This window comes from Drosophila bipectinata, chromosome XR (assembly GCF_030179905.1).
Source record: "Drosophila bipectinata strain 14024-0381.07 chromosome XR, DbipHiC1v2, whole genome shotgun sequence".
NCBI lineage: Eukaryota > Metazoa > Arthropoda > Insecta > Diptera > Drosophilidae > Drosophila > Drosophila bipectinata.
In genome coordinates this window covers 6,747,588-6,758,626 of record NC_091735.1, presented here as the reverse complement: position 1 = coordinate 6,758,626, position 11,039 = coordinate 6,747,588, and the positions used below count along the sequence as shown (strand labels likewise).

General features: G+C 38.7%; 1 pseudogene; it reads right to left on the bottom strand.

The window, feature by feature from the left end:
* Positions 1 to 2,884: 2,884 nt before the first annotated feature.
* Positions 2,885 to 10,076, bottom strand: LOC122321417 (ran-binding protein 16-like; annotated as a pseudogene).
* Positions 10,077 to 11,039: the final 963 nt, after the last annotated feature.

Below are 11,039 nucleotides of genomic sequence, written 5' to 3'. Positions count from 1 at the left end.
GAATCGTTATTCTCCGTTCGGATATAAGCCACAAACTTTGTCTTAAAGGACAGAAGTTTATTCGGGGCAGCAAAAGAATTCAAATTGGGAAACATCATTTGCCAAAACTCTATCTGTACTTCGGAACAATTATGTCACTGATATTTGTAACATTAACCGATACCGATACCCTCTGCAAACTTGCAAACCTCTTATACATAATTCCCCTTCTGCTACTTCCGAACAATTGAGGAATAGGTGGCCCCTTAGCAAGTGTTTGTTGGTGCTGGTGCTGCTGGAAGTTAGTAGGCTGCGTAAATTTTGAAGACGACGGATCTACATCCATTTCCTCTACTGGGTCACATGCAGCTGCATTGAATTGGCGAGGAGCTCTAAACTGGTCTGGAGTTTTGGAGGAGTTTTTGCCCTAAACTGATCTGTGGCCACCTTCAACTTATTTTTAACATCCTCCTTCTGCGACTGCAATGCAGAAGTTACCGCAGCACCTATGAAAGCCTGCCACTCCTGAGGGCTTATCATATTAACCTTTTGTCGCTGATGATCAGATTTTTTCTCCCCTAAAATAAATTTGTTAAATTTGTTAAACAGCTCGATTAAGTTGTCGGACTCACCTTTGAACATAAAATTAAAGAACGTAATACCTTCAGTGTGGAACAAGCCACGTAAAACAAGTACGGGGAAATCCGAGACACGCCTGCAGGAATATAGCACAAGGAAAAAAGGATAACACACTTGAAGTTGGAGTCAAATTTTCACTTAATTTTATTTATTATTTCTTATCATTATTTTATTATACCCTTGCAGAGGGTATTATAATTTTGGTCAAAAGTGTGCAACGCAGTGAAGGAGACATCTCCGACCCTATAAAGTATATATATTCTTGATCAGGATCACCTCCTGAGTTGATATGAGCATGACCGTCTGTCCGTCTGTCTGTCCGTCTGTCTGTTTCTACGCAAACTAGTATCGCAGTTTTAAAGCTATCGACTTGAAACTTGAAACGACTTGAAACACGCCTTTCTTTCCTTTGCACGCAGTATATAAGTCGGAACGACCGGAATCGGCCGACTATATCCTATAGCTGCCATATAACTGATTGATCGGAAATGGTATAACTTCGGTGTTTTTAGAGTTAGAGAGTTCAAATTTTACATGAGCGGCAAAAATATGACACATTTTTACATTTTTGGCAAAATAATACGACATGCCAAATTTCGTATGGATGGGCCGACTATATCCTATAGCTGCCATAAAACTGAACGATCGGAAATGACCCAACTTTCGTGTTTTTGAAGATAGAAAGCTGGAACTTCGTACAGATTATATTTGGTCAGTTAATCCGACCTACCAAATTTCATAACGATCGGTCGTTTATATCTTATAGCTGCCATATAACTGAACGATCGGAAATGGTTTTTGGTAGAAATACCAACTTTGGTATGTTTGAAGATAGAAGTTTGGGACTTTTTTTAGATTTTGTATTGTAATAAATTGGATTATGTATTCATATTCCCATAAGGATCGGCCAACTATATCCGATGTTTTCGATATATATCCGGTTTTAACTGCAAGGTTATATAAACTTCGGCTCCGCCCGAAGTTAGCTTTCCTTTCTTGTTTTTATCTTATTATTATTATTTATTATTAGTTTATTTACTTATTACGTGTTATTTATTATATTATTTTATATGTTTCTATTCTCTTTCGCTCTACTGCGAGCGGTTAAGCTCTACTTTTATTGTTTTCTCAGCTTCAGAGCGGTCTACTCTTATATGACAATGATTTGGCGAAGGCCTGCAGCTATGTATGATGCGTTTTACTGGTAAAAGCTTGATGGAGTCTTTTTTTTCGAGGTCTTTCACAATTTTGGAAATGCTCTGTGAATCAATTAGAGCGTCAGCTAGCATTCCTGTATTCATCATAAAGCTTAGAGGCCCAGACGACCGAGGGGCGCTCGAGAAACGATTTATTAGTATATATCAAAGCATTTGTAATTTATTAAGCTAAAAGGAGTTAGTAAAGAAATTTAAAATGCTATATTTGAAATTTGAAAGACAGAAAAGAGATGTTAAAGAGTGGAGACCATTGTAGTTCGAACATAAGACCGAAAATGTTAAGAAATTATTTTTTACGGATTCTCTGCGGTCCTGATGTACCCCATATTGAGGACTCCAGACACATGGACGGACCAAAGAAATAAATATGGGTTTAGTTAAGTAGGGGTCGTTACATTCTTTAGAGCAATGGGGGGCAAAACGCACATATGCAACAAAAGTTGCAATGGTCACTGAAATGTATTTTATTTAAAAGAAAGCTTTGCTAGCAACAGTTCTTAAACAAATGAAAAACTACGCTTCCCTTACGCTTACATGAGAGCTATTTTTGGCAAAATAATACGACATGCTAAATTTCGTAAGGACCGGCCTACTATATCCTATAGCTGCCACATAACTGAACGATCGGAAATAGTATTTGGTAAAAATACCAACATTGGTATTTTTGAAGATGGGACTTAGGACTAGCTTGGGACTTTTTTGTAGCTACATATATTGTAATAATTTGGTTATATTATGATATTCTCATAAGGATCGGCCAACTATATGTTTGCAATATATATCCGGTCTTAACTGCAAGGGTATATCAACCTCGGCTTCGCCCGAAGTAAGCTTTTCTTTCTGGTTTTAAATACATTTCAACATTATATTTTTGTCAATCAGTGTGTGCTACTAAAGAACCGTTTTTAATGTACCGTTACTTTGCATATTCTGTTTTTTTGTATTCAATTATTAATGAGTATCTTCATATAATTTTTTAAAGATTTTGTAATGTCATGCCGGGTGCTCAAGGTTTATCCGGCGGCTGGCCATTTAATGACATCTAATTATTAATTAGTTCTTTGTGGAAAATTATCAAGGTCACGACGAAAAGTTGTCAAGTTTTGCATAAACTTTTCCTTGTTTTTGTTATTAAATTTCTTTTTATACCATGCATAAGATCATCAAACCACTGAACCAGGGGTGGGCAAGCCTATGGCTCCTCGGGCTCTCAAGGCTCCCTCCGTTATTCGTAATTTTTGGCGTCAGCAAATCGGTCCAGACGGTCGGGTCGCGCGGCCAGTGAGCCGTGGAGATTTACAAAAACAATGCTACACAAATTTCGAAGCAGGTAGCGGACCCGACTCCTCGGTCCCGAGTTTGCAACAACAATTATTAAGGGTCCGTTTGCGCACAACGCGACGACAACCATCGCGAGGGTGGTGGTTGTTGTTGTAATTTGTTGTTTGGCCGAGCTGCGGCTCCGACCGTTAGATTTCGTGCCCACCACTGCACTGAACCATTGCACGTTGTTTATCCACAGGTTGTCCATTAATGATTTTGTCTTTTAAGGAACGATAACAGTCCTCGTAAAGTAAAATAAGTACTAGTAATGGGCGTGACATAGACCACTGATTTCGGCAGTCTTCCGTTAAAAAATTATTTAATAATGATGACAGCATGCTTTGAAGTCATTCGAAATTAATCTCCACAACCTTTAAAAATTTTATATTTTCCGGGGTCAAAGTATGAATCTTTTTTATAGGAAATGTGTTCGCTTTTATTTGCAACTGCTTAGAAATATAAGAAACAATGCTATCCAAAATGGTACACCAAATAATATAAGTTGCAGAATTGGATGCTTCAATTCTCTTTGTAACAGTTTCTAAGATGTACACAAATGCAGATGGTTCCAATGCGGCAAGGTAAGTAACATGTTCTTGGGAAAGAAAATTTAAGAAATTGTAATATGATGTTGATAATTTGGGGTATTCGAGCAAATCATTTTGTTTTACAGAAAGAATTAATTTTGAAATAATATTAAGAACATTGTCTAGCGTATTGCCTCCTTATAATTTAAAGATAGCACAATTTACATAGTTTCCACCAAGAGAGTTTTTTAAGAGTGGAAAGCATATAGACATTCCTTTAAGTTCCATAGGGTATATTCGATCATAAGGAGCTTCAAGCTGTAAGATACCATTTTCATATATAAAAATAAGCTTCGATGCCCCTCAAAATAATAAAATGCCAATAGGGCTTGACACATTGCCGAACAACCGCTGAGTACGACAATGCACTAGCTCGGCAAAGAGTTTTAAAACTGGCGTTGTAACCGCTGGGTTGTGTGCCCAAAGTTCTAAGCCCGCAAAAATATTGGTAAATATTCTGTATAGTACAGCCATTCAAACAACATGGTATACTGAATTCGAACGTTCAATGGCAAAGCCAATCCACAAAGATTGCGCGCCAAGCCAATTACCGCATTTTTAGCTTCATTTAGGGAATTCATTTGTTTCCGTAGTACAGTTCCAAGAAATTCAAATTGACTTGCTGATGGCTTCAAAAAGTTTTAAAATTTCTCCTCGTCTTCGCCAAAATCGAACATCAATAACCGCCCCAAAATGCAGCACGCCAAGCCGTTGGAATCTGAACATTTTTCATATCATCAGCGGATTCATCTGTCGAACTTCCGTTAAAATCAAAGCTCAAACAGTTTTTTGTAAGACGTAGTAGAAGTGACATCAACGTTTGCTGCAAATCATCAGAAAAATGTATGTTTTTGCTATTCTCACGCGCTATTATCACCACAGAGCCCTGTAAAAATGTTTTAACATCTTCTAAGTTTTGTAAGCATTCTCCTTTGTAAGCATCGAACGATCCTAATTTTGTAATTTTTACTAGAAGAGTAACCAGCGCCTGAATAACAAAATGTTGCAAATTAGTTATCGTAGCTAAGAGCTTTGCGTATAGCTCCGGTATGTACCCGGTTTACTGCCTAAGTTTCGGATGCCATTTTCCGTAGGTCTGTTATTACAGACCTACATTAGGTCTTACATTATTGTTGTGATAATTGTCGTGCTGTCCAAGACGAAATGAAGTCGTTCATGAGACAAACTAAAAAAAATTTTTAAAGAGTTGATCACTTGTTTTTGTAAAATCGCACACTTTGTGTGCTTGACACTCAGTTAAGATACTCTTCAGCTGCTAAATGAGACCCCTAAGCGTAAGAAATTCGCTGTTTGTGAACCGCCTCAGCCTGCTCAGCCGACATTAACGCAGCAGCTTATATCCCTGGCAACCCCAAGGGCTACAACTACGAACAATTCGCCGTCCGAATTTCTCAGTACAAATGAACACTTGTCTGAAATGTCCTCCGTGGCATCTCTCAAGTGATACCACAGGTCCTAGTAAACGAAACCCTGTTAGAGTGACCCAAATGGGTATTCCACAGTCCGGAACACCGGCACCGACTGATGCTGCAGTTCTGGTACCTGCGACACGAATAACCTTACAGGTGAATTCTCCATCGAAACATATATTTGTTTCTCGGCTTGCCCCTGAGACTTCAGAGATTGATATCTCGGCTTATATTAAAGTCCAAACTAAAGCTGATATAAAGGTGGAGGACATAGCGAAATTTAAATATAATTATGTAAGGCGCACGTTTTTTTCAAGATTCGTGTGCCTGCGCTGATGTTCAAGACGATTTTAACACCCAGTTTTTGGCCAGAGAACATTTTCATCCATGAACATCCGTCTAGTTCCGTGAAAAAAAAAGTTTTAAGACCAGCGAGAGCTCCGTAAAAAAAAAAGTTTTAAAACCAGAGCTTCTACCTCTTCTTCGTCCACTAACCCAAAAAACTAGTATCGTCACTAACACTTATCTATCAGAATACTAGGGGGCTATGTAGCAAACTCCCCAAACTATATTCCGATAGTTCTTCCCTTGCATCCCATATTAAAGCCTTTACAGTAACTTGGTTAATGCCGGAGATCTTTAGCTCCGAAGTTTTCCCAAGTAAGTGCACCACTTTTAGAAGGGATCGACCTCAGCGAAAGGGTTGTGAAGTCCTCATTTCGGTAGACTCCACTCTTGCTTCTGAAGCAAGACATAGAACTTATTTGCATTAAAATCATTTTTTCCGCTAAATCTTTATACATAAATGTTCATATATACCTTCGTCCGAACCGCCCAGATATTGGCATCATTTATCCGATATTAAATCCGTTTAAATTAAATCTTAAATTAAATCTTATGACTGATCGTGACCACCTTGTAGCTGTGGGTGACTTTAATATCCCAGAATTAAAGTGGTCCAATGTCCCATGACTTCACCGCGGGCATGACATGACCCTAGGTCAAATTAACCATGTTAGAAATTCGTTAGGTCGGCTTTTAGACTTATGTTTTGTATCAGATCCTGATGGTGCCGCTCTCTCCAGAGTTTTTCCCCTTTTAACCCCAGAGGATCTACATCACCCCACGCTGGAAATCTCAATCGAAACCATTCCTGGTATCGATCAGATGTCTCGATGCGTCGCAAATAAGATTCGCTGCTTCCGTAAAGCTGAGTTTCACAAATTATATAGCCTTATCGATAAATATGATTGGTCCGATTTTCTGGGATGCACCGATCTTAATGTCACCTTAGAAAACTTTTACTGTACTTTAAATACTTTTTTGACTCATGTGGGCCATGGAAGTATCCGTCCGCTTCACAAATCCTCCTTGGTTTACAAGGTGCCTCACTTACCTAAAAAATACTAAAAATAGGTTCTTACTTAAATATAAACAAACATGCAGCTGTATACATTTTTCAAGATATCTACTAGCTCGGTCAAATTTTACCATGCATAATGCTGAATGTTACAGGAATTGCTCAGGATCCAAAGCAGTTTTATAACTTTGTAAACACTAAGCGTAAATATGTATTTTTTCCTCCTCTGCTTTCGTTTCAAAATTCATTTGCGACCTCTAATCAGGCCATTGACGATCTATTCGCAAAATTTTTTCAAACTACTTATTCTCCGCCTAAAATGACAGATCAGCCTTACGCGTACAGCATTCAATTAGCAAATCTTATTTTCTGCCCTTTTTTCTCCGAGAATAGCCTGATCTTTTAAGGGTCAAGCCCGTTTATTCGCCAGGCTCCGGCGGAGTATCAGACTGGGTGCTAAAATACTGTGTCAGGGCTCTGTGCAAGCCTCTTCATACACTTTTCAACTTATCTTTGGAAACCTCGATTTTTCCCCTTAAGTGGAAGGAATCTTTCATAATTCCCCCATCATAAAAAAGGGAAAAAGTACGATGCTGACAACTACAGAGGCATCTCTAAATTGTCGGCGATTCCAAAGTTATTTGAAAAATTAAGTACTCCTCATTTGCAACACCTTTCCTCTTCAATCATCTCTCTTTGTCAGCATGGCTTTATTAAGCGTCGCTCCACCACCACGAGTTTACTGAAGTTGAAATCTGTTTTCATAGAAGGCTTTCGAAAATATTTTCAAACCGATGTTATTTACACAGACTTTCGCAATGCATTTAATTCGTCAATCACTCATTCTTGTTGAGTAAACTGAATATGCTGGGATTTTCTACAGACCTCTTAACGTGGATCTCCAGCTACTTAGATGGAAGAACACAAAGAGTCTTATTTAAAAATGTACATTTCCGTGCTACATCTGGCGTCCCCAAAGAAAGTCATCTTAACCAGTTACAGTTTACTGTTTTTATTATTGACTTTCCCATAAAAAAGCTTGTGTTGTGTTTGTATTGGTATTGGAAATTGTATCTTACAGCTTGAAGTTCCTTATGATCGAATATACCCTATAAACCTTAAAAAACTCTCTTGGTGGAAACTATGTAAATTGTGTTATCTTTAAATTATATGGAGACAATACGCTAGACAATGTTCTTGTTCAAGCATTGAACACTATTTTATATACAAATTCTTAAGTTAGAGTTTCAAGGGATCGGACCCATGAAATACGAGTCAAACAGCATGGTCTAAAACCGATCCCCTGCAGCCTAACACAAACTCATACATAAGTGGTGCGCTTATCGCACTTGAGAAAGGGTCGCATAGCTGTTCAGCCTGCAGTGCGTTGATCAGTAGTTTTAAATAGATTTAAGATTTTAATGTATCTTTCCTATAAGAGAATTTTACAAAATAAAATGAGTTTCTAAACGGAATTCATTGGAGTACGACCTTATTATTTGGGGCTCCTCTTAACAGTTCTTTATATTATTGCAAAATTAATATTTTCTATAAAACAAAATTATTTGCTCGAATACCCCAAATTATCAACATCATATTACAATTTCTTAACTTGTCTTTCCCAAGAACATGTTACTTACCTTGCCGCATTGGAACCATTTGAATTTGTGTACATCTTAGAAACTCTTACAAAGAGAATTGAAGCATGAGATGCTGCAACTTATATTATTTGCTGTACCATTTTGGATAGCATTGTTAATTATATCCCTAAGAAGTTGCAAATAAAAGCGAACACATTTCTAATAAAAAAGATTCATACTTTGACCCCGGAAAATATAAAATTTTTAAAGGTTGTGGAGAATAATTTCGAATGACTTCAAAGCATGCTGTCATCATTATTAAATAGTGTTTGAACGGAAGACTGCCGAAATCAGTGGTCTATGTCACGCCCATTACTATTACTTATTTTACTTTACGAGGACTGTTATCGTTCCTTAAAAGACAAAATCATTAATGGACAACCTGTGGATAAACAACGTGCAATGGTTCAGTGGTTTGATGATCTTATGCATGGTATAAAAAGAAATGTAATAACAAAAACAAGGAAAAGTTTATGCAAAACTTGACAACTTTTCGTCGTGACCTTGATAATTTTCCACAAAGAACTAATTAATAATTAGATGTCATTAAATGGCCAGCCGCCGGATAAACCTTGAGCACCCGGCATGACATTACAAAATCTTTAAAAAATTATATGAAGATACTCATTAATAATTGAATACAAAAAAACAGAATATGCAAAGTAACGGTACATTAAAAACGGTTCTTTAGTAGCACACACTGATTGACAAAAATATAATGTTGAAATGTATTTAAAACCAGAAAGAAAAGCTTACTTCGGGCGAAGCCGAGGTTGATATACCCTTGCAGTTAAGACCGGATATATATTGCAAACATATAGTTGGCCGATCCTTATGAGAATATCATAATATAACCAAATTATTACAATATATGTAGCTACAAAAAAGTCCCAAGCTAGTCCTAAGTCCCATCTTCAAAAATACCAATGTTGGTATTTTTACCAAATACTATTTCCGATCGTTCAGTTATGTGGCAGCTATAGGATATAGTAGGCCGATCCTTACGAAATTTAGCATGTCGTATTATTTTGCCAAAAATAGCTCTCATGTAAGCGTAAGGAAGCGTAGTTTTTCATTTGTTTAAGAACTGTTGCTAGCAAAGCTTTCTTTAAAATAAAATACATTTCAGTACCCATTGCTACGCATACACTAAAATTTTAAACATGTGTGCGTTTTGCCCCCCCATTGTTCTAAAGAATGTAACGAACCCTACATAACTAAAACCTTATTTATTTCTTTGGTCCGTCCGATACTGGAGTAAGGTTCATGTGTCTGTGTTCAGTCCGTACAAAAGAATTTCTTAATATTTTCACTTAGAGGTCTTAGCTGGGATGCAAATCTTCATTTTTCATCTTTAAGTAGTAGACTCCTACTAATAAACTTACAAAGCTTAACCAATCGTAAGACAATGCTGGGTGTAGTTTTTCCACATAACCTAATCAATTTGGATGTAGATAGTCAGCCTTTACTAAAACGCTTAAATTTTAACATTCCTTGATAAATGAGATTAGTTTATCTCAGACTATAAAAAAAATAACAAATAAGGGTGGCTGCTAAATATTTAAAAATGTCGAAAAAACGAACACTAAAAACGATCTCTCCTCTTCAACGTTATAATTCCAATTATTTTTCTCTAATCTTAAGCCTAACTTATCTATTGCGGCGAAGCAGGGCGAATTCGCACAAAAGCGAATATAAGCTTTCGCTCCCACTCCACCCTAAGCTATCTTAGACTAGGTTTAGAGACCAACAATTCAAATTAAAGACAACTTCAAATTTATTGCAAATAAATAAATTGAAGTTGTCCTTCCGTCCGCGCCGGCGTGCGTTGCACCTACTCTTCCTGTGAGCCACTGTTGTGGCGGCTGGTGATCCTCTGCGATCAGGACCAGCTCGTCCATCCGGATGTAGTCTTCCTGGTTCTGCCACTTCTACCTTCGACCTGTAGGCCCAAGACGTACTCCCGGGACCATCGCTGCCAAAACATTTGCTTGATTGACGAGACAAGCCGCCATCGCTGCAATCACGTTAGACCCGGCTGGTCCGGGGTCCGCGGTGCTGGTGGGAGTAAGCGCCTCGCCGTCGATTGGGTCCTGACTCAGAGCCCCAGGGGTCGTGAGTTCAGGACGGTCTCGACTCCAACGAGGACGGTCTGAAGCTCCTCCACGGTCAGCTTGGCGTTCCCTACCGCTCGTAGGAGTAGGTGGTCCAAGCAAGCAGGTGTGAACCTGCCTCCCATAGTCTGCCCATGTGCGGAGCCCGCGGCGGTATAAACGCAAATACGTGTCCTTTGTTTGATGCGTATTGCGTGACTTCGTCGACCTCGTCCTCGATTCGCCGACGAAGCTCCGCAAATTGGCGACTCGCTCCGACAAAGTTCGTCGCGTTATCGCAGTGCACGATCTGCGAAAAGCCAAAAAAAGGAATCAGTTCAAAGGTCGGAAACTACTTCTAAATGAACTGCCTTGGACGCAAAACAAACAAATAAGGCAATGTATGGGGACTTATGGGGTGGCCTACCACGAATTTTCAATGTCGTATCAATAGGGCCACAAAAATCAACACCACATATAGAGAACGGGCGGAGAGCACGAATTCTGTCTAAGGGTAAATCTCCCATGATTTGAGTTTAAAGCAGCGTACGCATGACCGTACTGTCTGACTGCAGACTTTCTGCGCATTTACGATCCATATCCGCTGTCGCAAAAGACTCACATGTGCTCGTGGAGCCGTAGCTCTGGAGACGTAGCTCTGAACAAATTGAGAGCATTTTCTCAACAATACTGGAAACTTGGCATCGTACGATATAGGAGCATTAGCTAGTCGCCCCCCAACCAATAGATACGATTGCGGTTAATCCAACC